This window comes from Zonotrichia leucophrys, chromosome 4 (genome assembly GCF_028769735.1).
Source record: "Zonotrichia leucophrys gambelii isolate GWCS_2022_RI chromosome 4, RI_Zleu_2.0, whole genome shotgun sequence".
In the NCBI taxonomy this organism is placed as follows: domain Eukaryota; kingdom Metazoa; phylum Chordata; class Aves; order Passeriformes; family Passerellidae; genus Zonotrichia; species Zonotrichia leucophrys.
The window spans coordinates 24,240,619-24,260,895 of record NC_088173.1 but is presented as its reverse complement, the minus strand read 5'-3'; the positions used below and the strand labels follow the sequence as shown (position 1 = coordinate 24,260,895).

Here is a 20,277-nt window from a genome sequence, read left to right as displayed (position 1 = left end):
CTTTTTTGAATAGAACATAAATGCTGTAGGTTAGGAAACTTATTTCATATGTACTACAGCAGCAATTCGTTTCAGAAGGAGGAAACACATAGTTCAGGAAGACTTTCATGTTTGATGTCTAAGAGAGGAAGTAGCCACCATGAATAGTGGGCAGTGCTGACTGTCATGGTTTGAGCCTGGCACAGAGCCAGTGCCCCCCATGAAAATGCCTCACCCTGGTGTCTGCTGTGAGATGTGACCAGGAATAAGCAAAACAGGCTCCAACTTAAACATAAAGAACACTTTATTACCTAAAACTACAGGAAAAATAGGGAAAGACTATAAGGAAAAGAAAAAAAAATTGAAAACCTTACAAAAACCACTTTTCCTCCTCCCCACTCCCTGACTTTCCCAATCCAATACATTCTCTCAAAAACACCAACTGCCCAGCCCGGCACGACACTTTAGTATACTCAAACTGCAGTTCATGAAGAGGAAAGGAGTCCTTCTTGTTCCATAGGCTTCTCCTGGAAACACACTGAAACCTCGGATGCTTCCTTGTCACTTCGGCACCGCCCGGGGAAAAAAAAGTCCTTTTGCCGCTTGTGACATGTTCCTTCCATGCCCAGTGCTCTCACCACCGAGACATGGCCAGAGCTGCTTTTAGGGTTGTCTTTCAAGGATGCCTTGTCTCACTCCAAAAAGGCACAGTCTCTGCTTTTGGGACATCTGTCCCCCCCATATTTTTCCAACCCCCTGGGGCCGGGGGGTCCTCACGAATGAACCCTCCTGGTTTTGAGGCACTGCCTCCCCCTAAATGCAGTCTGTGTCACAGGAACAACTGAGTCCATGGCTACAAGAAAAAGTCCAGCCAAAAGGCCACTCCAAATCATCTCTCCCCATCCAATCATCTCCACAATCTTCGGGCCAAAGTCCTTGTCTCATCTCATCTCTCATCTCCCTTCTTATTCAGCTTCGAGGAGGATTAGCATTTTTGCAAGGCCCCAATCATGCAAGAAAGGGTTTAAAAGTTTTCAGTCTCTGCTGTCGGTCCCGGAGCGACTCCCACGCACGCTGCCCACACGCTGCCGCTCCGGCCGGGCAGTCTTCCTCCCCCTTCTCCTTCTGGCTGGCTGCTCTCCTGGGGGGGGGGGGCTGCCCGAGGGCTGACTCTCTGGGACCTTCCACCCTTCCATCCTCGAAGCCCCCTCAACCCCCACCTCTGTCCAGGCCCCAGGCCTACCGCATGGCGGCCCCTCCCCCGCCCAGCAGCAACAGGCTGGGCGGGGGAGAGAGATCTGAACTCTTCGCCGCGATGTCCAAAAGAGGAAGTGCCAAGGGCAGTGCCTTGCTTTTAACCCCTGTGTATTCTCGGAGGTGTGTCCAAACCCCACTGGCCACACCGGACGCCAGTCTCAAACCCAAAACCTTCATTGGTTTGACCACAGCTTCCCAGAATTCCCACTCCTTCCTGGTCAAACCATGACACTGACTAACTCCAAAATATAAAATTTTAAATGTAAAGGTTTAAGAGATAAACTGTTTTTCTGTGAATTTCATAAATGAGTATATAATTTTGGTATGCTGAATTTTTGTGCCAGAGTTGCCTGCAAAGTCTTGGCCTCAGACCAGTAAGGCAGAATGGAAAGGGAGAGAGTTGGTTGTGTTTCCCTGTGAGCCAGAGGATATTCTCTCAGTTTAAGGACAAAGCAGGTTTAATTTCTGTTGCTGCTCCTTCCTTGCAACACAAACTCATTCCTGGACATTACCACTCTTTCCTCACTCTGCTTGGTGCTGTGGCTGATATCTGTTTATGCAATGACCCAACAGGCTGAGTCTTCTGCTTGACTGATGGTGGTCTTAAAACAGAGGATAGATTGGCAAGCTGATGATATCATTACTTTTGTGCTGGTGAGTGTAGCTAGCCTTGTGGTTTAATAGCTTGGTGAAGAACAGTATAAAAATTATTTTTGCTGATCTCTGGGTGCCATTATGAAGTTACTGAACTTCTATTCCCATTTCCAGACCATTTAGTTTTAAGTCTCTCCTGTGGCATTTGTTAATCAGGATGTATATAGAATCAGAAGCAAATGAAAATTAGAATAATGAGAATGGAGTACAAAAAAATCTGTGATTTTTCTGTTCATACATTTTCATTTTTATTACAGTAGTGAAATGCTTAATAATGCTTTCAGCTGGTGTAATATATCTTGAGATGGTAGAATTAGTGCCTATTTTGGAAAACCCCAATGACAATAGAAGGATACAGAGTTTTATGACTAGGTAGCAAACTGGAATATCACCTGCATGCTAAGTGCAGCTAAAATAACCTAACTAATGAGATAATATGAGATAACATATGGGAGTAAATAAAAAGGTGTTGGATGGGTGAAGAAATGCCATAAGTTAAGTCCATATATAGTTCAAAAAATATTGCAGTTCTGACTCAGGCTCATGAAATTGTGGAAAGTGAGAGTTAAGGCTGCCTCTGTACTTAATATGCCTTGGTGCCTTTCCAGCAAATATTTTATTATGTGAGCTGTCCCAGTGATTTTGGAACGTGAGAAGCATTGTGGACGTCTCTGAGGGTTCGACAGTGAATTTTTCCCATAGATCTACAAGCAAGGACAAAAGTCCATAGAATGGGGAGAAAGTTCTCCAGTTCCATTTTGGGTCTGTTATAGACAGCCTGTCTGTGCAGTCTGCCCCCCTCGTATTAAGGCATGACTAAAATGTTTTATTTACAAATTTGGACTGTGGTTAGAATTTGGACAGAAGATCTTAATTTATGTCCCCAGAAAATGTTTTAGTCGTAGAGAAAGTTACTTTGCTGCTCTTCAGCATAGGCAGTCAGGCAAACCTGCAGTGAAAGCTCTCTTCTTTTTGACTTGGATCAAAAGCTTTCCCCTTAAATTTTTGAAATGTAGGCTGGTATCCCATTACTGAGCTATTCTGAGCATTTCTGCCATGAAAATCATTGTTTTCATCTCCTATGAGACAAAAGCAACAATCAAAGCTTTAAGAGCTGGCATAAAATAAAACGGCTGGTTGGTGCTTTGGATGGTGATGCTAACAGAGGATGAGTCTTTCAGTCTCAGCTCTTACATGCTCCTCCTTTCTTCAGTTTCTGAGCCTCTTGCACACCCTAATGATCTGGTTTTATAGCTGTCTATTTTAGAAATGGGAATGTGAAAGTGGGAAAATATGTTGCAGAGCTGGAAGATGATCCCTCTTCTTGCACGTACCTCACCCAGCGCAATGCTCCCACAATGTCTCTTCCCATAGCTCTACCTCTTCTGCATGCAGCCCATTAGGTTACTGGTTTGTACAGCATTTCCTTTAGGTTGCCATTTTTTTTCCAGCATGCTTGGCATGTCCGTTTTTCTCATTAACATCAACAGGAATAAACATAACTCCCCAATTTCTTTGGTTGAATTGAGAGTACAGACCAGTCTCCCCGGCATCACTGGCTGCTCTGTTGGGATCAGAGTTGATATCTCTTCAGTTTAGCTGTTAACTGTACTCTGAAAACAAATTCTTTTGTTTTGAGTTTTCTTTTTCTTCTTAGGTTGGAACAAAATACCATTATATTTACCACCAATATCTCTCAAGACTTAGGGAAAATTAGCAAGGTTATAAAATCTACAGTGTGTGTGGTTTGCTGTTGCAGCTGCACATTAAAGGAAAAGTAATATACCCACTTGTCCTCCTTAGAAAAGCATCTATAAATTAGCACTCTGAAAAGTTCCTGGTGCCCAGCACAATTTCTATATGTTACAGTCAAAATGTGGGCATTCCATTTTTATCACTGTAATCAATTTAAACAGTCTTGCCAGGATCTGAGTGGTCTTTGCTCCAACCATTTTCTTTATAACATTTTCTAAACTTGTCTCTGTCCTCTAGGGGTTGGAGAAATGGGGTTCCTGAGAGGTGTAGAGTCCCCCCAGTGCCTTTGCAAGGGTTGGTAAGGCCAGCTGTCCATATGGCAACCTGGCAGGAGGTCCTGCATCCTGAACGGCTCCACCATGGCTGGTCGGGCTGCAGACCATCATGCCTTCAGTAGGGATGAGATTATCTCCTCCTGGGTGTCTTTGGAGGGTTTGTGCCTTCAGTGGAGAGCCTTCATCTCTGTTTCCATCCATCTCACTGGATGAGTAATTCTTCCTATGCTGGAAAAATTGTTTATCCAAACCTCTTCAGCTCAGTTAAAGGGTTCAGGGCATACTTCAGCATGTTGCACCATGTTGTTGCCTTCTTGCACTACTGAGAACGAAGAAGAGAAACTTAAGGCAAGTGAGAAGGATTTGTGTTAACTCTGTTGCCAAGGAGTTTTTCTTAAATTCTCACCTTCCATAATATCTGAGTAAAAATAATATTGCATCTATTAAATCTTCTTACTGTTTCTTCATCAACACTAGGATGAAGCAGTTTACAGTCACCAGAAATGCACAAGCGAGACAGAGATATTAGAGTTGTTCTTGTCCTTCCATGCCCTGTCCCCTGTGTTTCTTAATCTGCATGTGCAAATTAAACTGAAATTAAACTCTTAATTTATCACCATGTTGTGGTGACAGCAGGCAGGATCAGAACACTTTAAAAACACGTAGCACCACATTAACATCAGAAACAGATACTTCCCCAGAGAGGAGAGAAGATTTTAAAGAATGCAGAAAGATGCCACAGGGCTGTAATCCCTCTTGCTGCACAGAAAACAAGTGATTGTTGTTGAAACACTTGGAAGGGGAGGTGGGTCCAATAATCTGCAGAACATATGTAGGATAAGACTTTTCCACTGGAGATGAGAACTTGAAATAAACAACATTAGAGGAAAAAAAAAACAGGGCAAAAGAAAAAAGAGAGGAAAGATGTTGTATGATAATAAGTCAATGTGACTGCCCAGAGAAGTAAACTGCTGCAAGGAGCATCCCTTTGGATGCAGATCATCTTTGCAGGCTCTACCCACCTCCCCCTGCTCCATTTGTTTGCCATGGTATGCTTTTACAGGGCTTTGAGCAGCCTCCTTGTCCCTTCATGGAGTACTAGCAGGTATCCCAGGATCTGTGAGGGCCATTTATGAAGACAGCCTGTGGTCCAGGTTTAGTAAAGCTCTTAAACACGTGCTTAAGGGATTTGCTGATTTGCATGCTGTACTCTCCGCTGGCTCCCTCCACCTCTTCTGGTGCACTGACTGCTTGGCTCTGCAAGTCAAGTGCTTTAGGATGCTCCTGCCATTGAAAGCTGGGTCTCCTCTCCTCTGCAGCACTAGAAGAGGGGCAGGCACTCTAGCCTTGCCTTGACAGGTATGTCTTTTCTCTCTTAATTCATGGTGGGAGATGAGCTTGCTGGCCCCACGCTCATCCTAGCAGGTAGGAGCATGCTGCAGCATGTGAGGCCACAGTGTATAGGTGGCCATTGAATCTTAGTATGGATTGTGTAGGTGGCCTTTGAGCCATAGTAAAATCTATGTATTGTCTAAGTGGCCTTGCCCCGATCCTAGTTGTTCTAAATGGGCTGCAGCTGTGATGTCCTTAATTGGGCAGCAGCTATGGCCAATGAAGATAACTGGGATAAAAGGAGGTGGGCTGGCTGGTCAGGGAGAGCCTTGGAGGAGCCCTGACGAAGAAGCAGGAGCAGCACTGCTGTGAAGAGCTGCTTGTGAGAAAGCCACCCAGAAGGTATGGGGCTCTAGAAATATGATAGCAACAATATGATAACAACAACAGTGGATCATCCTGTCCTGCTGACAGTCCCATAGAGCGTGGTACCCAACCTTCTGCCTGCCAGGGGCACTGCTCTCCAGGAGCTGACCATTCATCCCATGGATTCCACTCCAGTGTGGTCACTCCCTGCTCAGAACAACCTCATGTTGCAGAGAGTCCCCTACAGGGCTGTGCCTTCTCTTGGTGGCAGGGAGGAAAGGCATGGGAAAAGGCTTTACTTAAATGATTGTGCTATAGAAACATTTCTGCCTTAAACTTATTGCTATGAGGGGGGTAGGAAAGAGATTTCAAAGCCTTTGCAAATATGTCAGTTTTAAAGCTTGCTCTCTGGACGAAGGCCTTAGGCTTCACTTTTGAATGCTGAAATTCCCAATCTTTGAGAGCACTAAAGTGATTTGAAACCCAGGGTCTGAGGGCATTGGCAGGAGTGATTTTCAGGGCTTGTAAGTCACTGTTCTTTTAAATTAGGTTTTACTGCTGTAGGATCTTTTCAATATGTTACCCTTGTTTCTATATTAAACTTCACATTACAAAATCTTAAATGTTTGTATTCCAACAGAGACTGGGTAAAATGGGTTTATTTTTTGCTCTTGTTTGCTTCATCCAAGAGACCCCAGCTGAGAGAAGTTGGAGATCCCCATTTGTTAGGTTTTGTCCAGTCCAGAGGTGCCCCTGCCTGCAGCAATGATGCTCCACAGGGAAATACAAACTTGCCAAGCTTTGCTTACCTCAGCCCCGCATGGGGTTCAGCTCACTGACTTTGGAGACTGCCCAGGAGAGATGTATTGCCTGACAGATGCAGGACACCCATCCCTCCTGCACTGCCTGTGATTTGTGTGCCAGGCCAGGCCTCCTCAGGCTCCTTTGCTGAGACAGGTGCTGGTGTTCTCTGTACAGCCACTGCTCCTTCCTTCATGGGAACAAGACAAGAGCAGAGCCTGTGGCCATGCCAAAGCCTCTTTGGAGACATCTGTACCAACAAACCAAGGTGCAATTATATTTTCTCCACAGGGATTGGGATGCACACAGGCTTGTGCAGCCATGGCTGCACTGTTGGTTCACTGTATCCAGACTTCCCTTGGGAGAACCTGATTTTGGGTGTTTGGAGAACCTATGCCCACAAGCTGGCACTGTGGCTCAATGTGCCTTCAAAACTGGTGTTTCAGGTCCCCATAAAGAAGTTGATAAAAAAGTCTGAAGTAGTGGGATTGTTTTGTTTGGAGGTTTTCTAATAAGGTTGAGGGGCAGAGTTGGGACTTCTGTTAAATCAAGCCTCAGATTTGGGTTTTCTATCAAAAAGTGCTGGGGCAGGGCAGACAATACAGGGTTAAGTGCTGCAGCTGGGCACAATTGCCCTGCACAGGGCTGCATTGGAAAAGGAGGGGGGCAGAGAGAAAGCTATGCCTGATTCTGCAAACCAACATTTCTGCGAATTCACCTGCAAGAAGCAAACCCCACTTCAAGGGCTTCATTGAAGAAAGAAATATTTTTCCCTTAAGAAGCTTTAAAAGAAAGGGCCCTCTTGACAGAAAAGAAATCCTGGTGATTCAGCTGAGCAGGGTAAAAAAAAAAAAAAAAGAAAGAAATGAAAGTGTTAGCAAAGCCTTGATTATTGGTGACAGAGGAGCATTAGCCAAGTTATAATGGATTGTCAAACTAGGCTCATGTTTGCTTAGCCTCCCAAGTTCTTTGCACTGAATCAACATCTAGCCATCTGGGATGGGAGGTGGGGGGGGAAGTAGGTTTTTGTTAAAAAAAAAAGTGAAAATCAGTTGAATTTATGTTTCTATTCTAACGGAAGAAGTGTTTAAAAGGAAAACATACCTTTCAGAATGAAGCATTTGTTTTTGTTCTCTACAAGTGCTTATTTGAATTCATGTTTGTTAAAGGGCTTGTAGTTAGTAAATCATGAAGGTTTCCCTTGGTAACATAAAAATAGGTGCCATTGGAAAATTTGTAGCAAGAAAATAAAACTGCCTTTTACCCACTTGGACTTCACTTGACTTCGTGAGATATTTGTAAACCTGGTTTGACTTAAAAGTACATTTCTTTAAGCAAAAAAGTACCATTAAGACAGAAATTTTCCAGGAGGACACACAGAACTTGCAGCAACAGCACCATGAATCATGTGTCCACCCAAGGACACAGCCATTCCCAAGTGGTGGTGCTTACTGACAAGGGAAACACAAAACACTTGAGTATGAAAGCAAGAACAGCTCAGGAAACAAAGCCAGATTTTTCTGTAGCACATACAATTTAATTTTCCAGTCTTGTCCTTCTGTACACTAATTCAGTCACTTCTTTCATTTAAGACCCCTTGGCTTTGATAGGCACAGCCAGAGTGACCTCTTGTCATTGTATTTATGTGTGAAAATAACTGTGCCCAGCCTTATACCACACTGACACCTGTGCTGGCCAAAAGCCCAGGGGAGCAAATGGACAGACAACAGCCAGCTTGAGATGGCTTTGGGTCAGGACCTCGTGCTGATGAAAAAATGAATGATACTTCTGAATGCCAAGTTTTGTCTTTGTCCTGCACCTCTCCCTAGGGGAGCTGGCAACAGTGCTGTTGTTTTCACAGTGCACAGGTAAGAGGAGGCAGGCACAGCCACTGGGATGAAGATTTGACTCTAGCCCTCCTGTCTCAGCCCAGGCTTTTTGAGGGCCAGAGGTTACCATGGATGATTCTGCAGCACAGCTGATAGAAATATTCCTCTGAAGGTGCAGCTACTGATATCTTCAGAGAATTCTATGCCTGTTGGTTTCATCCAGATAACCACCAAGGTTAACTGGTGGGAGGGGTTAATCCCAAGGGATTTCCTTGAGAGTCCCTATGATACTGTGTCTGTCTCATTTTGAACAGAAAATCCTGTTGGTGACAGAGTCCCAGCATTTTGTTTTGGTGTTGTATATGTGGGCAGATTTAGTAACTTGCAAAATTCAGTACATCATAATCAGTTTCTGGGTCACTAAAGAGACTTGGCAAACTCTTGGTGTATTTTGTAATGTGTTTTTTTCTGTTTTAAGTCAAACCAGAGTGAGAGCCTTGACTTTGAGTGTTCTGATTTATTTCATCTGCACTTAGAAGATATCTTTTGTTTTGTTGCACATAGGAAAAAGAAGACCCTGGTGGAACATCGCACTCATAAAACAGCAACAAAAAAGAAGAAACAACTATGAAACAGAAATATTTGAAGACATGGTATGTCAGTCATTTAATTTGCCTTCAAATTAAACTATTTTTTAAGTACTATATTCTTTTGAATTCTGATACACTAAAAAGAAATGTTTATTCAGCAAGGGTTAACTTTCTCTTGTGCACAAGGATCTGATTCATTTAACTCCCAGTTGAGTTTTTAGCACACAAATGAAGTGTTATGTGGTTGTGCTGGAGCACTTGGCATTGGGTGAATTTTTCCCATCGTAATGTTGACTTACCAGACTCGTGCAGAGCCTGTCCTGTGCCTGGCTGTGCCTGTGAGGCAGAAGGCAGCACTGTGAGCAGCCCTGCTGTGGATGGAGCAGTGCAGCTCTGTGTGCAGTGAACCTCCCGCCACTGGGGAGGACAGTGCATTTCCCTGGCTAAATGTCCTAATCCAAGGCACTCTGCATTTTCTGAACTCTAGTGAGGACTTCCCAGGTCTTTCAGACCTGGAAAGACTAAGAAAATGCTTGTGAAATTTAAACAAAACTGAGCATCTTCACATACTGTAGGTAGGGTCTTTGGTGCATGCAAATTGCTTTTGGTAGCTGCAGGGACTTAATGCTGTGAAGTATTTTAATGACACTCAAGACCAGGATGGCACTTCTAATGTAAAGGATCACAGAGATTGAGGGGTAATACCAAGCCTAGGCCTGTTTCATGACACACGTTTGCAGTAACTGAAGATGAAAAGTTGGTGTTTGCATGTGGCATGTTGAGTCCTGCCGCTGTATATGACATAATAATAGAAATATAAACAATTCTGTAATGACAAGGGTGTATGTGGGCTTCTTGTTGTGAAAATACACATTATTGTAAACTAATTCCATTGAGTGAGAAGGGAGGAGACACTAATACTTCATGTATCAATGCTGGGCTGGTTTTCATTTACCAGGCCTTCTTTATATTCTTTTGGCAAGGTGTAAGTCTTTGTATGGTTGAAAATATAAATTGCGCCTCAGAAAAGGCTCTTTTTACAATGTCAAACTAGCACAAAAGACACTTGGTGGAGAGAGAGCCAGACTTATTGTTTGCCTTTCCTTGGCCTTTTCTCATCAACAGCTTGTTCTGAAACTATGTCAGTATATGGACTGGAGTTATAACTTGGTTTGGACTGTTCTTTTTTGGGAAGGAAGTGTTAATGTTTCCAAAAGAGAATGACTTTATTAGGGTGTTGAAGCAGCATAGCACTTGTCTTCTGTGAGTTCTTTATAAATGTGCAACCAGGTATTTACAGTATCTGTGCTTAGCAAATATTTCTTAATTGGGAAATTTTTGCCTACATGGTTGTCCTACAGGCATAGGAAGTCTTTAAAGATGTTATGTTAAAAAAAAAAAACAAGATTGTAGTTTGTGAAATGAATAGAAATCTTTCTTCTGGTTAAATTTTCAGTTCTGAAAGTTAAATAATTATGACAAGGTGGTGTTAGGTTATAGGTTGTACTAACAATGCCATAGGCCTTTTCCAGTCTAGTTGATTCTGTGAAGATAGTTTTTTGTGAGAGTTTTAGGATGGGTCCATGTTCATTGCATATTCATTTGAATACTCAGTAAACTGAATTTTGCCTGAAAACCTATCCAGAAGCATGATGGGGTTTTAATTCTCAGTAGTAACATTGCATGCAGGAATAATGTGTAAAGTAAATGAAGGGAGTAAAAATTGCATCTGTTTTTGACCAGACAGTTCTGTGTTTAGCTAGTCACTCATCATACTTGCTTTTTCATGTGTTTTGTTTTCAGTGTTAACTTAAAAGAATATGAATCATGCAGAGAGCAAAATTGAGGTAATTTTCCTGAATATTTTACTGCAGGATTCATAGACCACTTGCCCTCAGCAGTATGAAAATCTTCTCATTAGCTTTAGGCTGTTGTGTTGTGAAAGGCTGCAGTATAACATATGCATCCTGCATCCTGATTTCTCCATGGAGTAATCCAAAAAGTTCTTGAAAATTTAGAATGCTCCCTTTTAAATGTCACAGTACTTTGTAGTCACTGTCTGCTTAATAAATCTCTGTCCCTCCCCCCTTACTGATAAATTATTGATGTTTGACATAGAAGTACACTTTAACTATTTTTGATTTCAGTATGAGCTATGGAAAAAAATGAGTGATGCTTTGGATCTGGAGAAAAAAATAAAGTGAATGGAAAATGCTTTGACTTTGGTCATTATCAGTGTTATATGGCAGTATTCACCTGCTTCAAGATTTTGCTGCATAGCGGAAATGAAGCCTCTGCTAAGTGGGAAAATGTTCCTGATTTATGGAAGGTCAAAACCTGTTAGAAAAATGAATGGCAGCAAACAGCCTGACATTAAATTATGTTGTTGATGGTGAGGAGGGTGCATCTAGTTTTCCTTCTCTAAAAGCTAACTGCAAACCAATGTGCTATTTTAGCCACTAAAAGTTTCTCTGGGCATGGCTTGTCATAGAATTATTCTTATTTTCATTCCAAGCTGCATTCTCTTCTGAAAAAGACTTGTATGTAGATGAACCTGTTTGGCAAGGGGTACTTGCTCCAGATCCATCAGTAACTTCAGTGCTCAGCATCTCTACACCTGACTTGTAAGCTCCTAGCAGAGGAAACAGAAAAAAAGAAATCCAGCTTAGAGACTTAAGTTCCATATTCAGTGAGTGAACGGAAATTAGTGTATGAGAATGAGATAGGGTATTGCAAAACATTGTCCACAAATGTCAGTAATGAGAATTGCTAAGAACTTCAAAGAAATAATATAAACACAAACCATGTAGTAGATGGAAAACAGAGATGCTCTGTAGACATATCCAGAAGGCTTAGATTTTGGAACAAACTTTGTTGGGAGGTTTTTTTATTACTGACACTTAGGTCTTTCAAGAAGAGATTAGACAGAATCTAGAAGGAACAGTATGGGCACATTGAAGTTTGATTCAAAAAAACAAGGCAGCATACATTTCATGGGATGAAATCAAAGAAATATTATGCTGGAAAAGGTTTCAACAGATTAACTCTTGGTCCTGCTATGGACATACCAACACCATGGTTGCAGTAATGATTGGCTCTGGCTATTTTGTGAACATGCTGATATTGGAAATCCATGAGCAATTCAAAATAATTGTGATGTTTTTGAAACCAAATGTTGATTTTTTTTCTTCTGAGCTAGAAGATTAATACACTATGAATTAGTGGTAAACCCCTTGCTGTACTGTGCCTGGTGACTTTTGGTGTCTCTAAACTGGGGAGGAGAACACTGTCTTTGTGAACTATTGTGTAAACAATAAATATTAACATACATAAAAAAATTTACCAAACTTATGTCTACAAATGGTATAATTGGAGGCTAGACTGTCCTCAGCTAGTTGTTATGAACAGAATGTCCTCATGCATCCCTTTTAAAAGTAGTGTATTTATTTTTCAGCTGTATGCCTCAGATGAGTTCCACATGTACTCCAGATTTAACAAATTTATCATTGGTGTCTTATTATCACTTGAAATTGCTTCACAGTTAGGTCAGATCCAGAATTCTCATTTGTTTTTCATAGCATGGATCACATTTTAAGACCAAGTGTCTTGTGTATCTCGTCTCTTCCCATTCTGCAGTTGTGAAACACCCTTGTGGTATGGATCGTTATTACATCCATGGAAAAGTGAAGTTAGGAAAGTATTTTGTGCAACTTTAACTTCATAACAGTTCGACAGCTGGGAGTGGTGAGAGCCAGCATGGTGTGACTGGCCAGTTCTCCACTTCTGAGGCCATTTCTGAGAACATCTGACAATGTTGTTTTATAGTATTTGACTTCTAACTTATCTGTCTGAGTACGTTATTGGTTGTTTCTAAGGATTCTGCCTTCCTTGAGTGCTCTATCACTTTTCCATCTCTCTTGTCCTCTCTGCTGACAAGGCCAAAGCTAGAAAGCAGTGTGAAAGGCAGCACCCTCCAAGTCACAGGTTACTGACACTGTGTGTGAGTTCATGGGCAAGAGGAGAGAGGCCACAGGCCAGTGCAGTCTTTTCTTCCAGGAAACTGGAAGAAGGTCTGGTCAAGTATTCCACACTATCTCTGCTTTTTGAAAAAAGGTTTGATTTCCAGCCAAACACCTACCTCTAAGGAAATTGGTTGTTTTTTTCTGGAAATTACCAGTACAGAGCTGGTGCTGTACTGGGTCCTGCCTGCACCCTAAGAGAGTTGTTGGTGAGAGAAGATGGAGTACATCCCAGGAGAAGTCTTCAGGGCATCTTTCCTCTGAGAGAGTTCAGGCTGGCTACAGCTGTGTTGTGCAGCCCCAGGGGATTTTCAGGGATGTGTAGGGACCTCCCTCTTCCTTTCCATACAGTTTATTCTAGTAGGTTCTCCACTCTTTTGAAGATGATTATGAAGATGGGAGACTCCCTCCATGCTCACTTAGAGCCATTTTCTGGCTCTGCTCAATAAAATAGGCTAGCCAGGATGAATGCATTTTAATAAGCCAATTTAACCTATGGGGTTTGTATGTATTTAATATTTCTCTCCCTTTTTCTTCATGAAGAGGTGCTGCTTGCCCATTGTTTGTAATTAGAAAGGCTCTTTGAGGATGGCTTAAGGGATTAAACTGATTGAGTTTATTTTGTTTGGTCATTAGGATTGTTCAGAACAGAATATAAATGTGAACATTACCAATCCAAAATGAGTGTTCTGTTGAAATTATTACAACAGGAATTGAGTAAGCTCTGCCAGATATATTATTGCATTTTTATTTGTACACACTTGCTTACAGTACAGCCATTGTCACAGATAGGTTGCAGGACTGGGTGGATGACTGGTCTGGCCCCAGAGGGCATTTCTCATGTGCCTGCCTTGTTAAAGCCCTCAGAAGCCCAAGAGCATTCCTGAATGGCTTGTACCAGGGCATCCCTAAGCAAAGATGTGCTGCCAGCTCCACTTCAGCATGTAGCACCTGGGAGCACCACCATGCCCCTGTCAGGCGAGGCATCCCTCATAGGAATACATTTCACAAGCATACATTGAAATATAAATTGAAATATAAAACATTATGGACTCTGGCTAAAAATATACCATTTTGACCAATATGATACAGAGGTTGTATTGGGATGTCTTGCTCCCTCAGTCTTTCATAAAATCCCTATGGGAGCTAAAAGTACAGGTTCTCTTAGAAGTGTGATGGATGGGGAAAAAAAGCATTCTACATTTCAGCTGTTCTTTAATGAATATTTTATGAAAGGAGATGCCATTGTTGGTCTAGAAGATTCATAGAAGGTTCTTAGAAGGCCAAACCCACTGTGAAAATCTGTTTCAGTACTAACATGGAATCATGAATTTAGTTGCTCAGTGGTTACTCACCAGTTCTGAAAAAAACAAAGAAATTGTTTCCAGGTTCAAATTAGACAAAACAATGTGAGCTCTGTGACACACTGGACCTCAATTTTATGGCAAGAACTTCTAGTTTCTTTGGCAGTTCAAAGCAGAGCTCTACAGTGCACTGAAAGTTTTGTGGCAGCTTCATAAGCATTCCCAAACTCTGCAATATATCCAGCAGTGAGCAATTTGATTGCACATATTAAGTAGATTGAAATTGCTCCTTGTATATAGATTAAATGAGGCTTGATCTGGGGTTTTGGCATGGTGAAGATGGAAGGAGCTTGGGACAGAGAAAGGAAGATCTGTGTACATTGAAGCCAGAGGACTTGGAAGAGGTGTTTTGGGGATTTAATGAATACAAGCTCCCCCTATTTTTTCTACATTTGCTGTGAGGACTAGTTTTGTCTGCTGGATGATGGGTGGGCAGGAAGTGTAGGGTGTATTCTGGGTGAGCTGGAAGATGAGTGAGTGCAGAAACAAGGGCTTGGGCCCAGGCATGCCAGATGCAGACAGGGCTGTTCTACTGGGATGGATCTCTTCTGGGATGTTGCAGCACATAAGGTAAGGTAGCCACTGAAACAGTTTCTGGGCAGTGTTTGCTAACATAGATACTCAAAATGACAAGTCTGTTGAAAGCTGAAATCCATGTTGAAATGGTTTTCTTCTCTCTTTTGGACCAAGTGGGGTTTTAGATGATAACTGGAGTATTAACCAGTGCAATACCAGGGCAAAGAACTTTCAAATTTGATTATTTCTAAATATTGGGAACTTTCTGTCATGTGACTCAGTGCCATCAATGCCTTATCTGAACGTTTTGTTTGGGTCTGTAACTGGAGACAAGACCATTTTCAAACTCAATATATTTCACCTGATTAGAAGCAGGGTCCAAAAAATTCTCCTTTTCTCCACAGTCAAATAGGGAAGGGATGAAGATAAAACTAGTCCAAGTATTATCTCAAACTAAAGAATACTTTGCTTTTGTTTGATAATGAGACTGTGTTTTGTAAGGCAGACTGTGGGAACAAAGGTAGTCAGGAGTAACTGTTGAAGTGCAAATAAGTATGTCTGCAATTGAAGAGTAGCTGGATAATGTCCATCTCATAATAGTCCAAGATTTGGCAGAGGAAATTGCAAGTCTGGTAGAAAGGATTTTTCATAACCTGTGAAGTCCAGCACTTTATGGTTGGGGATAATGCCTGTAGCACCCTCTGTTACAGAAAGGAAAAAATTATCTGGGCACCTCATTAGTGTCATCTCAGTTGTGTGGAGAGATTTGAAACAATAGAGAACAAAGAAAGGCAAGTGGAGAATGTAAAAATTAAAAGCAACAGGAGTTTTTCAAAAGTGAATTGTACCAGGTTAGATGATGTTTCTCTTTACAAGGTAATTCCTCTGCAAAGGAAGTGAAGTGTAGAGATTCAATATAGCAGAGCTTCAGTGCCACTGAACTGTGCAGGAGTCTGAAAGAATCTGAGGGAGATGGGAATTTGTAGGCAGACTCTCAAGTGGTAGAGAACAGTTTTAAGAAGAGGGCACAGAGTTGCCCCCTGAAAGGGCAAGGGTTGAGCTGGAGCCACAGTGTTCCTCCTGTAGCAGCTGGAAAATGTTCCTGTCTAGTTGTGCCATTGATAACATTGTCACCAGATGTCACAGCATGCTAAAGCACAGGCTGAGGCGTTGAGCTAGGCGGCGTTGTTCCCTGCTGAAAGAAGGTTGGAGTAATATCCTGGCAAAACCAGATGGACCTTTGGGATGGTGTGTGAGCAGTTGGACAAAGCCAAGCAAGGCAAAGGGCAGGGGGAAGGAAGCTAACACCTCAGTACACATTCCTTTGATGAGACATCCTAACATAACCTCTATGATGAGTAACAGTTGCTTGCTTTATTAAACAGATTTAATTAGGTGATCCCAAGCTACTGTTTCTCATAGTGTGTAGAGTTGGCTGGAGTTACTCCAACAGTTAGAGGTGAATCAGGCAATTTGTTTGGGGTACACTTGCTTTTTCTTCTGCAGAAGTTAAATGTGCTTCCTAAAAACCCGATTTTCTAAAAATTAATGTATCTAGATGGTTGGAGGGTAGCTTAATGAACACTGGTAAAAATATTTCGATGTTAAAAACCACAATCTTATCTAGATGCATGCATGCTGGATTTATATTGTCTAGCTAGTACTTTTTAAAGTTAAATAGAATGATGATAAGGCATTTATTAAATATTATCATATCTCTATTCTCAGCTCTAGCACAGGGGATTTTTAGAGGTAGCTTGTTGAGACCTACTTTGCAGTGACTGTGACAAGTTAGTGTTGGGCTGGGGAATCACTCTAGAGAAAGTTTTTGAACTTGGGTCACTTTAATTAACTTACAATTCCAAATTAGTGTATCAGCCTATGTGGCATATGTTTGAGAAAGCCCAATCAGCCAGTTTATACTGGTTCTGGGAGTAGATATACAAATTAAAAAAAAAAAAAGAACAGATTTAAGGTGCTGAACATCAGGCATCTGATACTACTTTTAATCTGTCTTGCTTTAATTTCTTCTTAATGTGATATCCCAAGTTGCAAACCAAGATTATCTTGACTTTTTCCTTTGCCATTTTCAAGGCAAAATTCTTGCTGGCTTCCATTCAGCAGCGCTTTGGACAGAGCAAGGCTGAGAATAGAATGATTAAGCCTCGGTCAGAACCTCTCTTGCTTCTTTGTGACTTCCAGAACTCCATTCTAAGTCACTCAGATGCATCTCCAGCACCAGGAATTAATCATCTGCTGACAGGGGAGAGTGAAAAGCCATTAGTTTTATAGGAGCTTTTTCCTCTTGAAATTCCATTGCTGTTTGACTCTTTCGGAGAGATGATGTTGAAACTGAGGATAAATTCAGTTTCAGCATTTTCATATTCTTTGCAGTCACTGCCAGGAAAAGAGCTCAAGTCTTATGCAATAATGGCCTGGACTCCTTTCAACGTTTGCTGTGGTCGTCACGGCACTGTAATGATCTCAGCTCCATACATCCCGAGTGCTGGATGCAATCTGCTTGGGGAGCCTGCTCTGCACAGGGCTGAAACTTCAGAAGCAGTCACAGAATCATAGAAACCCCTGAGCTGGAAGGGACCCACATGGATCATCAAGTCCAGCTCCTGGCCCTGCACAGAACCATCCCCAAGAGTCACACCATGTGCCTGAGGGTGTTATCCAAACACTTTGTGAACTCTGTCAGGCTTGGAGCTGTGACCACTCCCCTCTGGAGCCTGCTCCAGTGCACAACCACCCTGTGGCTGTGAAACCTTTTCCTAATACCCAACCTCCCCTGACACATGCCCTGCCCTCAGGTCTAGTCTGGGTGTTGTATTTGCAGGAACCCTCCTGTGTGGCACTGGACCAGAAGGATGGAGTAGCTCTACGTGCAGCACAGGGCCAGCAGTGTTCCCACCCCTGGGCTGCCCCTCCTGGCGCTGGTGGCAGCCTCCCCCAGCAAACAGTGCTGCAGGCTGTGGACCCCCGATGCAGCTGCCCACAAAAGCTTGCTCATGTGCCTTCACATAGCACAGCCTTCCTTCCCACCCAGTGTCCTGGCGCTCCTGTTGATCCTTTTGCACACGTGGGCTTTTGGTATCCCCACAGCTCCTGGGAGATGCAGATGGCAAGAAGCAGGCCCTTCTTATATGTGTCTCCCTCTATTGTTTAGAGCGCCATCTAAGCACCTGACTGGTTTTATTTTAATGTAGACAGATACACAGTGTGATTCAGAATTCACCTTTGACTCTCCAGTTTTTAGGGAAGGCTGCCTTGTGTAATAATTTTCAAGAAGTTGCAGTGTCTTTCCCATTCCCCTCAGACAGCCGTGTTACTGACTGCTCAATTCCAGAAGGAGATGGTGTTGGCTAATGGCTGGAGCATTGTAGCCTTGTCACCTTGTTTATAGCACCTCTCCCTTGCTATCCATATGACCTACAGCAGGAGAGCTAAGCTGTTTCTTTATCATTTTTACTGTCTGTGAAAGAAGGTTAAAAGTACTTTGGCCCAAAAGTACTTTGAAATGATCAGGTAAACAATTGCAAATAAATGCTCAGACAGTTATTAGAATTCTCTAATTCTTTTCTGACGCATGATGTCTGGCTGCTTTGAAGTGTCCTTTCCGTGTTTGTTTGGGGTTTTTTAGTAGCTAAATTGCCTTAGCATGGAGAAACAAAAATAGTTCGTGCAAGCACAAAACCCCTGAAAATGGAAAGAAACAGTGCTTGTATGAGACAGGAAAAGAATGACTCAGTAATTAGTTTTTGGAAGAGAGCATTTGATAGGGAAAGTGGATAAATTTAAAGGTCAGTCTTGGTTAAAAATAATATTTAGATTGCTTAATATAATACCAATTTTTCTGTTATTTCATCCCTATGAGGCAAAATGCTTGCATTTGCCAAGGGAAGGCAACAGGCTCTTCCCTTAAGAAATTCAAGCAATGCAAAGCATATTTGCCTCTCCCTCACTGAAGGCATATTTCCACAAACTCTCACCTCTCTCCCCAACCTCAGGGTTACTACATGGAAAATATAATGAGAAGGAAACTTGATATAGTCTTTGTCTTCAAACTTGTACAATTGTGTTACCCAAAGGAATCACTGCTTTGTGATTTATGACTCCTCTATTTTGTTATGAAGAAATGTTAGACATCTTTAATACGTTAAATATCATGTTATCCAAGTTTGGCTGCTGATTGCAACATGCTCACCCTTTATTCCCTAGAAGAATTTGCTGAATACCTTTCTGTAACTTTCCACATTGCTATCAGCTTTGCAGTGCAGTGCCTTATTTGTATAATTGGAAGCTTTTCCAGTTGTCTGGGTAATTGTACCATCTGAGGGATATTACCCTTCTTTGTAGCATGCAGATTCTTCTGATTGGTTTCCTATGTTAATAAAGCCTTTCATTTTGCTATTAAAAAAGATCCAAACCTGATTTAAACTAAATGCATATTATGTTCTTCTCTTCTCAGAGGGGTCCCACACAGCCCTTGACTGCACTTCCATTAACACCAAGAAAAATTCCTTTTCTGCTTGAAAGGGAGTAAGTGATAAAGTGCTAAAGTGCTGTTGGGGTGTTGATGATAGTATCAAGCTGCACAGCATTTTTAACAGATAATACTGAAACATGAGGCAAACCTACCAAAAAAAAAAAAAAAGAAAAAAAAGGAAAAAGAAAAAAGAGAGAGAAAAGACTCAAAATAATTTAAACTGAAATGTTGTGTTAGCCAATGACAGGACACCAAACCAGGAATCAAACGGGTCTGTGCTCTGTTCTCCCTTTTGCCTGGAAATCATGTTCCAAGTCAACAGTTTAGCCAGGATGTAAAACAACTTTTTTCTTGGGAGACAATGAGTGAAGCTGTAAGTACTGCAACTGGTTGACTGTGGGAATGTTGCTTGATTGTCTCAAGGTGCAAAGTTTTTAAGTGTTATCTTTACATTATGTCTAATTTAAAATACAAAGCTGTCTGATAAAAAGAACATTTGCTGCTTGGTCATACCACTTCCTTTAAACTTCTCTTCAATTTGCATTTGGTAATTGGAGCAAAAAATAATATTTTTAGAAGTTTGGGGTGAAAAATACCCAAAATAATCACCAGGATAGTACTATATTACTGAATCATAACTTTGCTCTTTCAGGAGAGCTCATGGCAAGAAACAGACATATTACTCCAGGGAGATGGCAGTGGAAAGCCTTTCCCCTTTCTTTCATCTCATGGAAACACACTTCTGTATGGATGGTAGGTGTCACTTTCTGCAAGAAGGAAAGAAGTCACCTGAACAGAGAGCTGAGCTGAAGCCTGGCCTGAGAGCATATGGGTTTTGTGCAGCCTCTCAGCCTGAGCCCAGGAGGAAGATGTGGAAGCTTGAGCCTTCACAGCTGATTTCTTCAGATTCTTCCACAAATGAAGATTCTACTGCTCAGAAATTGGAGATCTAAAAGGTCTGCTTCCTTTTGCTTACTCTGAATAAGTGATCTCTTGCTTTTCAAGAGCATGGTGTCTTGTCATCCCAGTATGGCAAAACATGCTGTTG

The 20,277-nt window shown here is 41.9% G+C and overlaps 1 long non-coding RNA gene across 1 annotated transcript; it reads left to right on the top strand.

Annotated features, from left to right (window-relative positions):
• Positions 1 to 5,596: 5,596 nt before the first annotated feature.
• Positions 5,597 to 19,976, top strand: LOC135447427 (uncharacterized). Its single transcript, XR_010440113.1, has 3 exons — positions 5,597 to 5,654; positions 8,813 to 8,901; positions 19,882 to 19,976. It is a non-coding gene; the product is annotated as an uncharacterized LOC135447427 (long non-coding RNA).
• Positions 19,977 to 20,277: the final 301 nt, after the last annotated feature.